Below are 18,735 nucleotides of genomic sequence, written 5' to 3'. Positions count from 1 at the left end.
CACGGAACATAGCAACGGATGAGGACAGCACACAGAGTGCTGTCCGCATGTTTTGCGGACCCATTGAGATGAATGGTTCCGTATGCGGACTGTATGCGGAACACATAAAATGGTCCGTATACGGAACGCAAAATACGTTTGTGTGAATGAGCCCTAAGGGTATGTTCACACAGCAGTAAGGCTAGGTCTACACAACGACATTTGTCGCGCGACATTTTGTTGCACCAATGTCGCGCGACAATTTTTATAATGGCAGTCTATGGTGTCGCACTGCAACATGCTGCGACTGCGACGCGACAGTCGTAGAAAATCCATTCAAGATGGATTTTTCTGCGACTGTCGCGTCGCAGTCGCAACATGTCGCATGTTGCAGTGCGACACCATAGACTGCCATTATAAAAATTGTCGCGCGACATTGGTGCAACAAAATGTCGAGCGACAACTGTTGCGCGACAAATGTCGTCGTGTAGACCTAGCCTAACTGCTGTTTTCAATGGACCTGCAGTTAAACCATGAATGGACACCTGCCATGGCTTCCAGCAGCATCTGTCAGGACCTCACATCAAGAAGGGACGAATGTCACTTTTTGGCACCGTCACCACACGGCCACAGCCGGAATTCTGGAGGTGAACGGGCCCTAATGGTGCCAACCAGCGCATTCACATGAATCTACATCAGATCTGCCCCATTGTATTTTGCTGGAGCTAATCTGTGCACTCCATTTAGATGTGAACAAATATTAAATTCAAATTTGGCAAGGTCGGAAAAAGAGGTTGCCCAGGGTTAGAAAAACATGGCTGCTTTCTTTCAAAAACAGCACATCTGTCCACAGGATGTGTCTGGTGTAGCCATTCGGCTCCATTGCAGTCAATGAGAAAGAGCTGCAATACCACACAGGACCAACAGACAGGTGCAGCTGTTTTTGGAAGAAAGCTGCCATACTTCCAATTCTGGACAATCCCTTTAAGTCGCAGATGCTGCCTACCCAACCTCCAGCCCAACGTCCCCCCCCCACGTGAACTCCCCACCTTCTAGTGAGTGCCGCTCGCTCACGTACCCCCGGGCATGCGCACTGCCCTCCCACCGCGCGTCCCCGGCCCCGCCTCCTGTGTTCGGATAGAAGAGGCAACTGATGCTGCGCCCGGAGCCCGCGGGTGAGAGGTCACGTGACCGGGGGAGGGGGACCCGGAATTACTCACCCTTTATTTAGCATTGTATGGCGAGCCCTATTCTGCCGTAGTGTCCTTATATTGTCCAGGGGGGCGCTTTCTGTGCTGCATGCTCACAGCTGTGGGGCCTTGCTGTGCCAGTGTGTGGGGTTCAAGGTGATGCACTGCTGTGGGGTCCTGGCCGTGCATAGCCTAGGGACTGCCCATAGGGTGTATTAGGGCTCATAGCACAGGTGGTTAGGGTTCTGCTTTATATCAGGCAGTTATTTCATTGCCATACAGGTGTGGACCTCCTACTGTAACCCCCCTCCCCCCAGTTTTTTTTATTATGAATTTGATAGAACACGATGTTACCAGTTTTTTCTGTCAGGCTGCCGTACATATGGCGCACGATGGAAGCCATATGGCGTTCTACAGAAGCGATGCTGCCCTATCTGGTGGCCATGCCCTGGTCTTTTTCAGCTTATTACCTTCATTGCAATGAGATCTGTATGTAATACGTGCATTGTGGAATTTGGTGCAGATTTATAGGCTAGCTCAACAGCCAAGGCCACGCTCACATCTGCGTTGGAGGCTCCGTTTGGGGCGTCCATCGCAGATTCTGCCAAATAGAGCCGACAAAAAGGGTCCTAACACCTGAGCGGACCTCATTCTAGTGCTCGCCTAACCTCCCAAGGCTTCCTTCCCTGACATCACAACAAGGAATCTCAAAATCTTTTGCACGCGGCATGTGCTCCGCTTCCAGCGCATGCATAGGGTCTTCCATTTTGTGGGTTATTGCCTCAGAGATATGTCCTGTGCAGGCGCTGCAGCCTAACCTTGTGAAGATTGGGAGGCGTATTTCCGGGAAGAGAGCAAAATGTTTAGATGCTTCGCCATGATGTCGGGGAGAGGGGAGGAAGCCTTGGGAGGTTAGGGTTGGAGCAGAGAGGTGGGCTTGGGCACTTGGGAGCTGTTTTTCAGCAGAATTGGGGTATGGTGACATTTTATGTAATGTAGAATAATGGGGTTTGCAATGCGACATGCTGCGCTGCTACAGTCGCATCTTAAAACTGGACAATCCCTGGACTAGCTCAGCTGAATGTAATGATACCTTTCACTTAGAGATTGTTGCTTCATCCTGAAGAAAAACTCCAACTAGCAGTTAAGTGCACCGAGGTGCGGGCTCAATCACTCTGTGCACCCTTGCCTATCCTGCTTCCTTTCCAGTCCCTTCCTCTCGTTCTACTGCAACAGGCTAGGGCCAGGAGACCTGGTGCAATAGCCCAGGGTCCAAAAACAGCGCCACACATTGGTGCAGACGTACTAATCCTGTAGATGTAAGTTTAGCCAGGCTGTCTGGACCTGCAGCAGATCTATCACAGGGGCTCAGGCTGGAGGATAAGGCTACTTTCACATGTCCGTAGTGTATTGCGAATCCGCAATACACCCGGCCGGCACCACCATAGAACTGCCTATTCTTGTCCGCAATTGTGGACAAGAATAGGAAATGTTCTATTTTTTTTCTGGAGCCGCGGACCGGAAGTTCGGAGCCACGCTCCGGAAAAGTGGATGTAGAGAGCACATAGTGTGCTCTCCGCATCTCTTCCGGCCCCGTAGAGAATGAATGGGTCCGCACCCGTTCCTGATATTGCAGACGTGTGAATAGACCCTAAGGGCTGCTTCACACGAGCGGATGCCGTGCGTGACATCCGCTGCGTGAATGACAGCCAAGACCCGATGCGGACAGCAGAAGCACGGAGCAGTAACATGACTGATAATGCTCCGTGCCTCTCTGTGATCCCTTTACTACGAAATCACAGTGAGATAAAGTTGTCAGTGTGATTTAGTAGTAAAGAGATCACAGAGAGGCACGGAGCATTATCGGTCATGTTACGTGCCTCTGCAGTCTGCATCGGGTCTTGGCTGTCATTCACGCAGCGGATGTCACGCATGGCAATCGCTCGTGTGAAACAGTGTGGTGCAGGGACAGACACTGTTCTCTGACTCCATACCAACTAGTGGTTGGCTTACTTTTATACCAGAATTGTGGTGGAATTGGCGTAAGATGTCACGTTAGTTCACACCACTTTAGGTAGGCCAAACCTCTTTGGCCAGTGTGTGTTTTTATTTATTTATTTTGTTAAACATAGGGGGTCATTTACAAAGACTTGCTTTTTACGCCAGTCTTTGTTTCCCCCCTGTGCTGGTGGAAAAAGCGTCTAAGGCTACTTTCACACTAGCGTTCGGGCGGATCCGTTCTGAACGGATCCGCGCATAATAATGCAGACGGAGGCTCCGTTCAGAACGGATCCGTCTGCATTAAAATGGCAAAAAAAAAGCTAAGTGTGAAAATAGCCTCGGACGGATCCGTCCAGACTTTCAATGTAAAGTCAATGGGGGACGGATCCGCTTGAAGATTGAGCCACATTGTGGCATCTTCAAACGGATCCGTCCCCATTGACTTACATTGTAAGTCTGGACGGATCCGCACGCCTCCGCACGGCCAGGCGGACACCCGAACGCTGCAAGCAGCGTTCAGCTGTCCGCCTGTCCGTGCGGAGTCGAGCGGAGCGGAGGCTGAACGCCGCCAGACTGATGCAGTCTGAGCGGATCCGCTCCATTCAGACTGCATCAGGGCTGGACGGCTGCGTTCGGGTCCGCTCGTGAGCTCCTTCAAACGGAGCTCACGAGCGGACCAGTGAACGCTAGTGTGAAAGGAGCCTAACTTAGGCCCGTCATATATGACCCCCTAAATGCTCCAAATTGCATGTTTTGGCACAGTTTATGACAAGGTTTAGGTGCGCTGACGGTAAATGCGGGCCAGCCTGATTCCCTGTACATGCAGTTCTAATCTATGTAAAGCCAGGAATCTTACGATGGGGCAATATTTGGGGTGAAGCACTCATTTGAAGTTTTTAAAGCAGCATAAATAGTTTTACCTTCTGGTTTGGGATCTGCGTAAGGGCTCATGCACACAAATGTATTTTTCTTCCATTTCTGTTGCGTTTTTTTGTGTATTCGGAACCATTCATTTCAATGGGGCTTGGAAAAAAAATGAAATGACTGCAAGTGCATTCCATTTCCGTATGTCCACATGTCTGTTCCATAAAATACTAGAACGTCCTATTCTTGTCCATTTTGTGGACAAGGACAGGCATTGTTACAATGGATCTGTAAAAAAAAAACGGATGCAACACGGACATCACATGGACGTTAACCCTTTTCTTTGTGGTTCTATTTTGCGGACTGCAAAATACGTACGGTTGTATGCATGAGTTCTAAGGGTGGTTTCACACACAGGAGGTTTTTTTTCCTGTCATTTTTCTGAACTTACTTTTGCATTTTGAGTGGTGTTTTTGATGCATTTTTACTGCAAAAATGCAAGCTCGAGATGTTCGGTGGTCTATGGGAAATATAAAACACTGAACACTTTTTTAACTGCTGCTCCTCTGTCTGAAATCCCGCTTCCTCGCCGCTCCACACATTCCCGGCGCGTGCGCACTGCATTGCTCATTATGGGCAGAGGAACAGGGACTTTCAATGCGTCAGCCTGAGCAACCCGATCCAGCCGGCGGAGGCTTGGGATTTCAGACTGAGAGGAGGAGGTAATCAGATTAAACAAGGGCGGGCCAGAGGGGTGAAAGAGGAGGGGTTTGGTAAGCAAAGAGCAGAGGGGCATGGGCACCGGCCGCATAAACATCGCCCCTGGGCACCTTTAGAACCTAATTACCATATGGTATAAAAGTGTTTTTTGGAGCAAATCGGCGATGGACTGCAATATGAAAGGTACCATAGTAATCTGGGGAAAGTAATGGAGAACCTGATCTGAGTGGTCTGTAATGGTCATATTTGGTGAAAGACTCCCTTTAACGTGTAACTGCTATTTCACTACCAAAAATGAAATTCCTAACATATGTGATGCTGAAGAGAAGCTATTCATGAAGCTTTACTTTTCAGTTACTTTTACCTTTCTGGTGTCTGTATTCAGCCCTTAGCAACCCTGTTTCTCTGTGCCTGTATTTCAGCATCTTCCCAAGATGGCATCTGCTGCACTTCCTGCGGTGATGTTTGCCATGTCCTTGAGGCCATCCTGTATTTCCCTCACTTCCCATAATCCCTTGCTCTCCTTACATGAACTAGCAGGACAAATCAGAATGCAGATAACCTCCCCCACTACCCCAGAGCAGTGTGTATCCTCTCACATACAGCTAACCAGAGACAGACAAGACCAATCAGAATGCAGATAACTCAGGGGTGTGAAAATCGTATCGCCCGACGCCCGGGACATGCAGTTCCAGGAAGGTAGTTTGTTCAGTAGCTTAGCCCTGCTGCGGGCAAGTAGCAGAGCTGAGATGGCTTTGTTTACTGGAGCAGTGGATCGGCGACGAGCTGGGCGTGGAGAGGTGTTCCCATGGTGATGGGGACGCTTGCAGTTAAAATATACCATAGGAGTGGCAAAAACTCTGATCTGATGGTATAGTCCAGTGGTGGCGAACCTATGGCACAGGTGCCAGAGGCGGCACTCAGAGCCATCTTTGTGGGCACCCGCGTCCTAGAAAAAGTCTATGGTGTACCAATATTTTTCCTGCCATTCATCAGCGCAGGGCGCACTATGAACAGCGCAGGCAGCGCATTGAATGTGGGCAGGCTATTATAGTACATGGGGGATATACTATACTGTAGTATTCAGGCTATTATAGCTAAATTATAAAGTACATGGAAGATATACTATATTGGTATTCAGGTTAAATTGCCATGCTGGCACTTTGCGATAAATAAGTGGGTTTTGGGTTACAGTTTGGGCACTCAGTCTCTAAAAGGTTCACCATCACTGGTAAAGTCTAATCCCAAGGTGTTCCCATGGTGATGGGAACGCACCTCTGGGCAGTGTGCCCTCCATCATTGGTGGCAGCAGCAGTTCCGATCGGAGCCCCAGCAGTGTAATGCTGGGGCTCCGATTGGTTACCATGGCAGCCAGGACGCTACTGAAGTCCTGTCTGCTATAGTCAGTTACTCAGCAGCATTATACTTACATGCACTGTGGCCGCCCGGCGCTCCTTCTTGTAAGGCGTTTCATTCCGTGTCTGTTCCTTTTTTTTTTTTTTTTTTTGTGTGGACCGTATACGGAACCATTCATTTCAATGGGTCCGCAAAAAAAAAAACAGAAGGTACTCAGTGTGCATTCCGTTTCCGTATGTCTGTATTTCCGTTCCGCAAAAAATAAAACATGTCCTATTATTGTCCGCATTACGGACAAAGATAGTACTGTTCTATTACCGGTAAGGGCCGCAAAATACGGAATGCATATGGATGTCATCTGTATTTTTTGCGGACCGCAAAATACATCTGGTCGTGTGCATGAGGCCTTATAATGCCACGTGTTCCTGACTGACCACAACTGTACTGAAATCTGTATGTGAAAAGTTAGGTGCTTGAGTAAATTTCTCACAGCTTGTGGATGGAAATTGTCAAGATCTCATCCACTTTGCTGCTACTGTAGACTGTCGATGTTCTGTATGTGAGGGTCCATTCACACGTCCGTAGAATGTGTCCGCACCCGTTCCGCAATTATCCGGAACGGGTGCGGACCCATTCATTCTCTATGGGGCAGGAATGGATGCGCACAGCACACAGTGTGCTGTCCGCATCCGCATTTCTGGAGTGCGGTCCCGAATTTACCGTCTGTGGCTCTGGAAAAAAAATAGAATATGTCCTGTTCTTGTCCGCGGACAAGAATAGGCAGTTCTATGGGGGTGCCGTCCGGGTATATTGTGGATCTTCAATTTGCGGAATCCGCAATACACTATGGACATGTGAATGGACCCTAAGGCTACATGCACACAAACGTATTGTTTCCGTGTTCGTTCCGTTTTTTGCGGATAGGATGAGGATCCATTCATTTCCACGGGTCCGCAAAAAATGCTGACAGCACACTGTGTATTATCTGCATCCGTATGTCCGTTCTGTAGCCCCGCAAAAAAAAATAGAGCATGTCCTATTCTTGTCCATTTTGCGGACAAGGATAGGCATTATTACAATGGATCCGCAAAAAAAAAAACTGATGCCATACAGACGTCATCAGTTTTTTTTTTTTTTTGTGGATCCGCAATTTGCCTAATGCTGTTACAAAAAAATTCTGCAGTGTATGCAGCACATATGGTCATGCCTTCAGGCCATGTACTTGGTTATGGCTATGATGGTTGTTATGACATTTCCGATAATTATTGGCCATTTTCATAGTCCACAGTATAAGCAGGAGCATTCATTTGTGTATACCAAGAGTAATCAGTGCAAGTAACTAGTAAAACAACACTCCAATGTCTGTAATTCCACCACCAGTATGCAGTTATATATACCTGGGAACGGTACGGACTTAGTACCAATATATTATGTAACAATATGGATAGGTACACAGGTGACAAGTAGCAGAGCGAACTGGCGTTAGCAGATAAGCCGATATAATCATGATGCAAGGAGCAGTTACAATCTACATTATGCTGCTTTAGCAATCCATATTATTTAGGAATAACATTATAGCAACACGTGTCATGTTTAAAAAGCATGTTCAGATACATACGTAGAAAAGTGGTAATCATTAACCTGATAAAAGTAAATAGCAGCCTATAAATAGGGGATCCATCTGTATGTGTAGTGCAATCAATAGGCACTTTGCAAAATGCATCTAAAGGATACAAAATACAGCACACCACGTTCTTGTATCCTGCACAGTCCAGTAAAGATAAATGCCATTTTTGTGCATTATGTGGAACTTTTGACACTTTTTAAAGGCCCCTTGCAGACGAGCGTGTGTCACACTGCGAGTCCGCAGCGCAGCTCCCGGCCTGGCCACCCAGCACTGATGGGGGTCATAGCATTATATTGATTTATGATGCTATGTAACCCTTACAGTTCTGCAGTGTATTGGATAGCATTATGTCACTTATCTAATACTGTCCTGTTATCTGTTACTTACAGAACTGTAATGGTTACATAGCATCATAAATCAATATAATGCTATGTGACCACGTCAGGACGGGAGCTGCAGCGTGACAAACCCTCGTCTGCAAGGGGCCTAAGAATTGGGCTTGGCTTAGCAGGATAGGGTGTGGCCTCCCACAGCCCAACAGATTTGCTGCAATTTACACAGAAACTGGCATCAATTATAGCCCAAATCTATGCACATCTGGTGTAGATTTGCTTTTCTGGCGAATTGAACTGCCTGAAGATGCGCAGAAATTAAAATGACCTTTCAGTTCAAGAAAAAAAATTCACATCAACTGGGGCACAAACAGAGCACTTACATAGTGACCTCCTTTTCATCTTTTTAGTTGCAGATTCACTCATTCTTGAGCTCCTCTTCTGCCATCCAAGATGGTCCCACTGCCTCTCAGACTTTCTGCCTACTCTTGGCGAGCACTGCTGGCCAGTACAAGGGCAGCAGACAGAGTGTTTGGCTACCAAATAGTTTGTCTGAGAAGCAGTGCAGCCATTTTGGATGGCAGAAATGGAGCCTGGGAATTGACAGATCTACAGCTAAAGAAATGAAAAGGACACCCATACTTACCAACGTTTAGGTTGGTAAAATCGGACATAGAAAACCCTGCCGCACTCCATAGGAAACAGGTTATAGATAGCCCTGTCCATTTTCGACCCAGGACAGCTGGCAACTATGGACACCTTGTAAGTGTTCTGTTTGTTCCTCAGTTATTGTGAATTGTTTCCTTGAACTGGAGAGTCACTTTTAGAGATGAGCGAATTTCCGGTTATGAAATTTGTTCACGCTTTGTTTGATGGTATAAGCTGAATTGCGTTATGGTTTCCCTTACCATGGACCGTAACGTAATTCTATGATGAAATGCCTTTAGAGGCATTTCGTTATTTATTCCGTCATAATAGAAGTCTATGGCCTGCATAACGGATCTGTGCCGTTTCCATTATTCAGGAGAGGACTCCCCTACATAACGGAAACAGAACGGATCCGTTTTGCAGCCCATATACTTATATTATGACGGAATAAATAACGGAATGCCTCTAAAGGCATTCAGTTATGAATTCCGTCATAGAATTGCATTATGGTCCGTGGTAACGGAATCCATAACGCAATTCGACTTTTACCAGTAAATGAAGCGTGGGCGGAGCAGGTGCGTCACGTGAGTAAGTGAAGTTACGCCGCCGTCCGCTCTGCCTGTTACTGGAGCGTCATTGTAAAAGGTAAAATAAAGATGCAGTGATTAGTCCGACTGCAGCGGGGCTGGGGCAGTTATGGGGAGGGGGGTCTGTGTATGGCACTGCTATCATGGGGAGAGGGATCTGTGCACTGTTATGCCCATAACAGTGCACATATCCCCCTCTCCATAACAGCGCCATCCACAGATCCCCCCCTCCATAACAGCGCCATCCACAGATCCCCCCCCTCCATAACAGCGCCATCCACAGATCCCCCCCCCCTCCATAACAGCGCCATCCACAGATCCCCCCCCCCTCCATAACAGCGCCATCCACAGATCCCCCCCCCCCCTCCATAACAGCGCCATCCACAGATCCCCCCCCCCTCCATAACAGCGCCATCCACAGATCCCCCCTCTCCATAACAGCGCCATCCACAGATCCCCCCCCCCCTCCATAACAGCGCCATCCACAGATCCCCCCCCTCTCCATAACAGCGCCATCCACAGATCCCCCCCCTCCATAACAGCGCCATCCACAGATCCCCCCCCTCCATAACAGCGCCATCCACAGATCCCCCCTCTCCATAACAGCGCCATCCACAGATCCCCCCTCTCCATAACAGCGCCATCCACAGATCTCCCCCCCCCCCTCCATAACAGCGCCATCCACAGATCCCCCCTCCATAACAGCGCCATCCACAGATCCCCCCCCCCTCCATAACAGCGCCATCCACAGATCCCCCCCCCCCCCCCTCCATAACAGCGCCATCCACAGATCCCCCCCCCCTCCATAACAGCGCCATCCACAGATCCCCCCCCCTCCATAACAGCGCCATCCACAGATCCCCCCCTCCATAACAGCGCCATCCACAGACCCCCCCCCCTCCATAACAGCGCCATCCACAGATCCCCCTCTCCATAACAGCGCCATCCACAGATCCCCCTCTCCATAACAGCGCCATCCACAGATCCCCCTCTCCATAACAGCGCCATCCACAGATCCCCCTCTCCATAACAGCGCCATCCACAGATCCCCCTCTCCATAACAGCGCCATCCACAGATCCCCCTCTCCATAACAGCGCCATCCACAGATCCCCCCCCCCTCCATAACAGCGCCATCCACAGATCCCCCCCCCCCCTCCATAACAGCGCCATCCACAGATCCCCCCCCCCTCCATAACAGCGCCATCCACAGATCCCCCTCTCCATAACAGCACCATCCACAGATCCCCCTCTCCATAACAGCACCATCCACAGATCCCCCTCTCCATAACAGCGCCATCCACAGATCCCCCCCAATAATAGTGTAGTCCACAGATCCCCCATAAGTCGTCCACAGATCCCCCATAATAGTGTCGTCCACAATTTGTTTTAATATGGCCTTTGAACATAATTTTTCAAGTAAAATCATATAAACCTCTTTGTTTTGTAATTTTGTTGTTTTTCCCGATTAATCATAGAAATTAATCGGCAACTAATCGATTATTCAAATAATCGTTAGCTGCAGCCCTACTGTTTATACATTTGGCGTAAGACTGGTGTATACATTTCCCCATTGGATTGAGTTGGGGAGGTGAGGTTGGAGTAGTAATATGATTGGAACTATGAAGCTAATAAGGCTCATTGATGTATTTCTAGTTGTAAATCATGCACCGCTTCATGATGCATAAAAATAGACTGGCGGATTCTAGTCTGAGCTAGCTCTGAATGCATTGTCCTGGCAATACCATACATGGTCATTATGGAGGCATGGCCACTAGAGGGCGCCAGAGGCTAAGGTTAGACTTGCTCTGCTGCAGCGCAGTTCTTGGAGCAGTGTGAATGATATGACGTATCTGTCACCTCGTATCCCTGTGTATTATATATGATGAGCCTGGAAATGCTAGCTACTGTGGCTTACCAGAGAAACGCAGGGACATTTGGGGGCTATTTTGACTTATCAGTAATGTACTGATCACACTTTGTGCTTCTCTAACATGTTCTGTAGCGCATTGAGCTAGGAAAAGTAGCGGTGCTCTCAGGCAAGAATTTCTAGTATTGACTAGAGTGGTTTCACACTGCCTTTCTCTGGAACAGCTCTTTTTGGGTTCGGGGAGAAAAAAAAATGCAACAGCCCGATGTTACCGTATATGTAGGCCAATGGGATATTATAAAATACTTTACAAACTAGATTTTTTTTGTAGTGTTGTTTTTAGTTTCCAAGCCTTTATTTTTCATCACCGAATGCTCTGTGTGGCATTTTTTTGATGGTTTCCCATGGAATTCTCTACAAGAAGAAAAAGGCAGAACAAAGCGTTATGCGATAAAAAGTTATGCGATAAAAAAAAAAATGCCTGTACAAAACACCAGAATTTCATGGCCTTTTTTGCAAGCCCAAAAAAGACATTACATTAGTAAATCTGGGTCATTGTTTTGTGAAATTTACACCAAAATTCGGATAAAGGCATGTGTAAATGCTGCATCTGCACACAGATAATCCGCAGTGATTACAGTAAAACCAAGTGGATTACATTTTTTACAGATCTCATCCACACACTGTGGACATTTTCCACCAAAAAAAATTCAGGCATAACTTGGCATTGCGTGTGGATTTTAAATACACATTTTGTCAATTTATGTTGCTGACTTCTTTGCAATGGACAGCATGAAATCTGAGGCAATTCTTCAGTACTGCCTTTCCGAAATCTGCAGCGCAAAATCGGATGGGGATTTCTGCCAGGCCCACTTGCTGACCAGCTATGTATGTGTGGCTGTACTCTACTATACCTACCGTAAGCTAGGGCAGCGCTAAAGCCAGCCCATTAGTGGCGGTGACGTCACTGGGCTCACTGCTTGGTGGACGCCTCCACCTAGCTTAACCATGGAGAGTCCGGTACGTCTCCTGATCTCCAGAAAAGGGGATATGTCTGGGTTCAGCTCTGAACCAGAGCAACCCCTGTAAAGGGCATCTGTCAGCAGATTTGTACCTATAAACTAGCTGACCTGTTGCATGTGTGTTTGGCAGCTGAAGGCATCTGTGTCTGCCCCATGTTCATATGTGCCCGCATTGCTGAGAAACATGAAGTTTTAATATATGCAAATGAGCCTCTAGGAGCAACGGGGGTGTTGCCATTACACCTAGAGACTCTGCAACTGCTGCATCCTCTGCACTGTAATTGACAGGGCCAGGCAGTGTAAACATTATCATGCCAGCCTGACAATCACAGTGCAGAGGGCTTGGCAGCTGCAGAAAGGGCAGAGCCTCTAGGAGTAATAGCAACGCCCCCGTTGCTCCTAGAGGCTCATTTGCATTAGGGATCGACCGATATTTATTTTTTAGGGCCAATACCGATAATTTGTGAACTTTCAGGCCGATAATTTATACCGATATTCTGGGTATTTTCATTTTTGAAAAAAATAAATAAAAAATTCCTACACATCTGCTGAAAATTTTTTTTTTTTTTTTTTTTGTAAATCATTTTTTCATTTATACTTAATATTTTTGTGTCTTATTTTTATTTATTTTTTAGTTTTGTTTTTTTTTTTTTACTAACTTTTAGCCCCCTTAGGGACTAGAGCCCTTGTCCTATTCACCCTGATAGATCTCCATCAGGGTGAATAGGAGCTCACACTGTCCCTGCTGCTCTGTGCTTTGTGCACACAGCAGCATGGAGCTTACCATGGCATCCAGGGCTTCAGTAGCGTCCTGGCTGCCATGGTAACCGATTGGAGCCCCAAGATTACACTGCTGGGGTTCCGATCAGGGGAGAGGGGATCCTGTGGCCACTGCCACCAATGATTAATGGTGGGGGGGCCCCAATGGTTTTAATACTGGGGTGGGGGGCGCACTGCGCCACCAATTAAGATAAATCTGTCATTCATTCATATACAGGAGGCGGGAGCTGGCTGCAGAATGGCATAGGCGGCTCCCGACCTCTATGAGCGGTAGCTGTGATCCGCGGCATCTGAGGGGTTAACTACCGCAGATCGCAGCTAATGCTCATAGAGGTCGGGAGCCGGCTATGTGATTCTGCAGCCAGCTCCTGCCTCCTGTATATGAATTGATGAGAGAGGTATCTTCATTGGTGGCGCAGTGGCCACAGCCCCTCCCCTTCTCTTGTCCCCTGTCCTTTCATTGGCGGCAGCAGCACAGGGGGGAGGAGACACTGCTTCCTTCTCCCCTGTGCTGCTGAGGGAAGACTGAGAGCGCTGACAGCAGCGCGATCTGTGTTCCCAATAAGCTATCGGAATATTGGCAAAATAGATGCTGATACCGGTCAAAATCCTGAATATTGGCCGATAATATCGGTAAATCCGATAATCGGTCGATCCCTAATTTGCATATATTAAAGCATAATTTTTCTCAGCAATGTGGGCACATATGAACATGGGACCAACAGAGATACCTTAAAGGGGTTATCCCATCTTGGACAATGGGGGCATATCGCAAGGATATGCCCCCATTGTCTGATAGGTGCGGGTCCCACTGCTGGGACCCGCACCTATAAGGAGAACGGAGCAGAGAAAGTGGAGGAGGGCGCACTCGCATGCGCAGCCGCCCTCCGTTCATTTCTATGGAGCCACCGAAAATAGCCGAGCGCTGGCTCGGCTATTTCCGTCGGCCCCATAGAAATAAATGGGAGCGTTGGCTGCGCATGTGCGGTGCGCTCCCATTCACTTCAATGGGAGAGGCGGGGAGCTGCGCCTGGTGGTGGTCGGATCCTGGGAAACCCGGGGTCCTCCAGCCACAACTCTCCCCGGCTCCGTTCTCGTTGTAGGTGCGGGTCCCAGAGGTGGGACCCGCATCTATCAGACAATGGGGGCATATCCTTGCGATATGCCCCCATTGTCTAAGATGGGATAACCCCTTTAAGCTGCCAAGTGCACATGTAACAGGTCAGCCAGTTTCATAGGTACAAATCTGCTGACTGATGCCCTTTAAATCTCTGCTATTCTTATGTTTAGGAGTCATGTGGGTGGAGCTGCTCAGTGACTGACATGTATGCTTGTATGCTTAAGGCCTCATGCACACGACCGTTGTGTGCATCCGTGGCCATTGTGCCGTTTTCCGTTTTTTTTTGCGGACCCATTGACTTTCAATGGGTCCGTGGAAAAATAGGAAAATGCACCGTTTTGCAGCCGAGACCGTGATCTGTGTATCCTGTCCGTCAAAAAAATATGACCTGTCCTATTTTTTTGACGGACAACGGTTCACGGACCCATTCAAGTCAATGGGTCCGTGAAAGAACACGGATGCACACAAGATTGGCATCCGTGTCCGTGATCCGTGGCCGTAGGTTGCTTTCATACAGACGGATCCGAAGATCCGTCTGCATAAAAGCTTTTTCTGATCTAAGTTTTCACTTCGTGAAAACTCATTTCTGACAGTATATTCTAACACAGAAGCGTTCCCATGGTGATGGGGACGCTTCTAGTTAGAATACACTGCAAACTTTGTACAAGACTGCCCCCTGCTGCCTGGCACCACCCGATCTCTTACAGGGGGATATGATGGCACAATTAACCCCTTCAGGTGCGGCACCTAAAGGGGTTAATTGTACTATCATATCCCCCCCCCTCCCCAGTTTGAATATCGTTGGTGGCACAGTGTGTGCCCACCATCGCCCCCCCCCCTTCCCTCCCTCTATTGTAATAAATCGTTGGTGGCACAGTGTGCGCCCACCATCGCCCCCCCCCCCCTTCCTCCCTCTATAGTTAAAAATCGTTGGTGGCACAGTGTGCGCCCACCATCGGCCCCCCTCTCTCTATAGTAGTAACAACCATTGGTGGCAGTGTGCGGCCTCCCATTCCCCCCCCCCCCCCCCCATCATTGGTGGCAGCGGAGTTCCGATCGGAGTCCCAGTTTAATCGCTGGGGCTCCGATCGGTAACCATGGCAACCAGGAAGCTACTGCAGCCCTGGTTGCCATGGTTACTTAGCAATAGTACAACAGTAGAAGATTCATACTTACCTGCTTGCTGCTGCGATGTCTGTGACCGGCCGGGAGCTCCTCCTACTGGTAAGTGACAGTTCTTTAGCAATGCGCCGCACAGAACTTTCACTTACCAGTAGGTGGAGCTCCCGGCCGGTCACAGACATCGCAGCAGCAAGCAGGTAAGTATGAATCTTCTACAATTGTACTATTGCTAAGTAACCATGGCAACCAGGGCTGCAGTAGCGTCCTGGTTGCCATGGTTACCCATCGGAGCCCCAGCGATTAAACTGGGACTCCGATCGGAACTCCGCTGCCACCAATGATGGGGGGGGGGGAGATGGGAGGCCGCACACTGCCACCAATGTTGTTACTGCTATAGAGGGGGGGGGGCGATGGTGGGCGCACACTGTGCCACCAACGATTTATTACAATAGAGGGAGGGAGGGGGGGGGGCGATGGTGGGCGCACACTGTGCCACCAACGATTTATTACAATAGAGGGAGAGAGGGGGGGGGGCGATGTGGGGCGCACACTGTGCCACTAACGATTTATAACAATAGAGGGAGGAAGGGGGGGGGCCCGATGGTGGGCGCACACTGTGCCACCAACGATATTCAAACTGGGGAGGGGGGGGGGTCTGCCCCCTGCTGCCTGGCAGCCCTGATCTCTTACAGGGGGATATGATAGTACAATTAACCCCTTCAGGTGCGGCACCTGAGGAGTTAATTGTGCTGATCACGGCCCCCTGTAAGAGATCGGGTGCTGCCAGGCAGCAGGGGGTAGTTATGTACACAGTTTTTCAGTATATTCTAACCTGAAGCGTCCCCATCACCATGGGAACGCCTCTGTGTTAGAATATACTGTCGGAAATGAGTTTCACGATGTAGCTCATATCCGACAGTATATTCTAACGTAGAGGCGTTCCCATGGTGATAGGGACGCTTCAAGTTATGTTCGGGTGTCCGCCTGGCCGTGCGGAGGCAAGCGGATCCGTCCAGACTTATAATGTAAGTCAATGGGGACGGATCCGTTTGAAGATGACACACTGTGGCTCAATTTTCAAACTGATCCGTCCCCCATTGACTTTCAATGTAAAGTCTGGACGGATCCGTCTGAGGCTATTTTCACACTTAGAAATGTTTTAACAATATAATGCAGACGGATCCGCTCTGAACGGAGCCACCGTCTGCATTATGAACACAAGTGTGAAAGGAAAGGGACTCCTGACTTTACATTGAAAGTCAATGGGGACGGATCCGTTTGCAATTGCACCATATTGTGTCAACGTCAAACGGATCTGTCCCCATTGACTTGCATTGTAATTCAGGACGGATCCGTTTGGCTCTGCACGGCCAGGCGGACGCCAAAACGACTTTTTTTTCATGTCCGTGGATCCTCCAAAAATCAAGGAAGACCCGCGGACGAAAAAACGGTCACGGACCCCGTTTTTGCGGACCGTGAAAAAAAACTGTCGTGTGCATGAGGCCTAACCGTACAGAGTTAGGCCTCATGCACACGACCGTTGTTGTGTCCTTTGTTCCGTGAGTTTCTGCGGACCCATTGACTTTCAATGGGTCCGTGGAAATTTGGGAAATGCATAGTTTGTCATCCGCGTCCTTGATCCGTATTTCCAGTACGTGAAAAAAAATGTGACCTGTCCTATTTTTTTTCACGGACAACGGTTCGCAGACAACGGAACTCCGTTTTGCGGACCGTGAAAAAATACTGTTGTGTGCATGAGGTCTTAGCTGTCAGTTGCACCACACATGACTCTGATGCATAAAAACAGCAGAGATTTAAATGAATGAAATACAAGTTTTACTGAATCTTTTTCGATAAAACTATATATCACTCTGCTTCGCTCCTCCTGCTCTATGATATTCTGCCTGCAGATTGCACTGCCCTTTAATGGGCAGAAAATCTTTGCATTTCTGTGGTGGATTTGCAGTTTATTTGCATGCGGCTTAGTCCGTTGAATGAGGCTAATCCCCATGCGGCTACTTGCAGAAGTTTTGGGAAAGTCTGCATTATGTGAATCACTGCATGGATTTCTCATTGTCATTAGGGCTCATGCACACAATCATATTTTTGGTCAGCATTTTTTGCAGGTCGGATGCGGACTCCTTCGCTTCAATGAGGCCACAAAAAAAGTCCGTATGTCAGTTTCATGGCATCTGCAAAAATATAGAACATTTCCTATTATTGTCTGTATTGCGGACAAGCATTGGACTGTTCTGTTCCGCAAAATGCAGAATTCAGGTTGTTTTGTTCAACTCCGTATTTATACTCCGCAGGCGCACAGGGCACACAGAGTTGTTGTGGTAGGCACTTTGCCGTTGGCACTCCTTATGGTGCCTTGGCATCATGCACTGCTGTGGGATGTATCAACAACTATGGCTCCGACAGAATTGGAGCAGTTGCTTATAATAACCAGTCAAATTACATTTCTCAGTTGTCTTCGGCCACATGCACAACTTGTACTACACCCGCTCCGTAAATACAGCGTCCACACCCCGGGAGGAGCATTGTGTAGCGGCACATAGCATCCCATACGGCTCCGTAGTTTGGGCCCTAAGGCAGAAGCTAAAGTAGATAACCTGGTTGCTTGGTTTGGGTAATGCTCCTTTGGATGACATGATGTGTTCTATAACTGTCAAAGGAAATCGATTCTCCAAAAATAGAACACCTGAGTCAGGCATGTTTGATGTCAGAGGCTTCTTCTGCTAACACAAGAAGATTACCAGGCTCCTAACTGCAGTAGCAGAAGCACCCACAAAAGCTGGTTCAGACCCACCATGTCTCAGTCCTCCAGACTGGAGCTGAGGGATACTTCACCAGCACCAATAGCAAACCATCAGTGAAATACCTTGATTCATAACTGCACGTTTTCCTGCCTTGAAACGAAAAATATATTTTTGTACTTTTTCAGCCTGTTATTATTAGCTCTCAGGATACATTTATCTGGCTCTATTTTAAAGGAGTTCTCCGGTAATAATGGATTCATACTTATCTGCTACCCACGCTCCAGTCCTCTGCGCTGTGTTTACATCTGCCACAGTGTGGGCATGGTCACATGCTCTGCTGCAGCCAATGACTGCCTTCTGTGGTGATATGGCCACAGCAGGACTGGAGTGGCTGGCACTTGGTAAAATGTCTTTATTTTCAGAGAATCCCTTTGAGTCTTTTATTTGGTTTCTTAAAGCACCGTCTCACTTCAGCAAATGGCATTTATCATGTAGTGAAAGTTAATACAAAGCACTTACTAATATACTGTGATTCTCCATATTGCCTCCTTTTCTGGCTTGATTCATTTTTCCATCACATTATACACTGCTTGTTTCCATGGTTACAACCACTTCTGAAGTGCAGGTACGAGGTGGCTGGGACTAGATCTGTGCATGAGTGCCTAATGTACCTTCCAGGCACCAGAAAGGCCACCATCTTTTCCTATAGTGTGCAAACATGGCCACCGGTGCTGGGTTACAGGGTGGTCGTAACCAT

The 18,735-nt window shown here is 48.2% G+C and overlaps 1 protein-coding gene across 2 annotated transcripts in view; it reads left to right on the top strand.

Moving 5' to 3' along the window:
• The first annotated feature begins 1,068 nt into the window (after positions 1-1,068).
• Positions 1,069-18,735, top strand: part of GNG7 (G protein subunit gamma 7) — a 63,865-nt gene continuing 46,198 nt past the window's right edge. The window contains exon 1 of one of the 2 annotated variants that reach the window (XM_044269089.1): positions 1,069-1,154. The gene's annotated coding sequence lies outside the window, so the exon portion shown is untranslated. Of the gene's footprint in view, positions 1,162-18,735 lie in introns of both variants that reach the window. The other variant, XM_044269098.1, reaches the window with a different exon arrangement.

The sequence above is a fragment of the Bufo gargarizans genome, chromosome 1 (genome assembly GCF_014858855.1).
Source record: "Bufo gargarizans isolate SCDJY-AF-19 chromosome 1, ASM1485885v1, whole genome shotgun sequence".
Taxonomy (NCBI): domain Eukaryota; kingdom Metazoa; phylum Chordata; class Amphibia; order Anura; family Bufonidae; genus Bufo; species Bufo gargarizans.
Note: the sequence above shows the minus strand (reverse complement) of the source record. Positions and strands in the feature narration are given on the sequence as shown.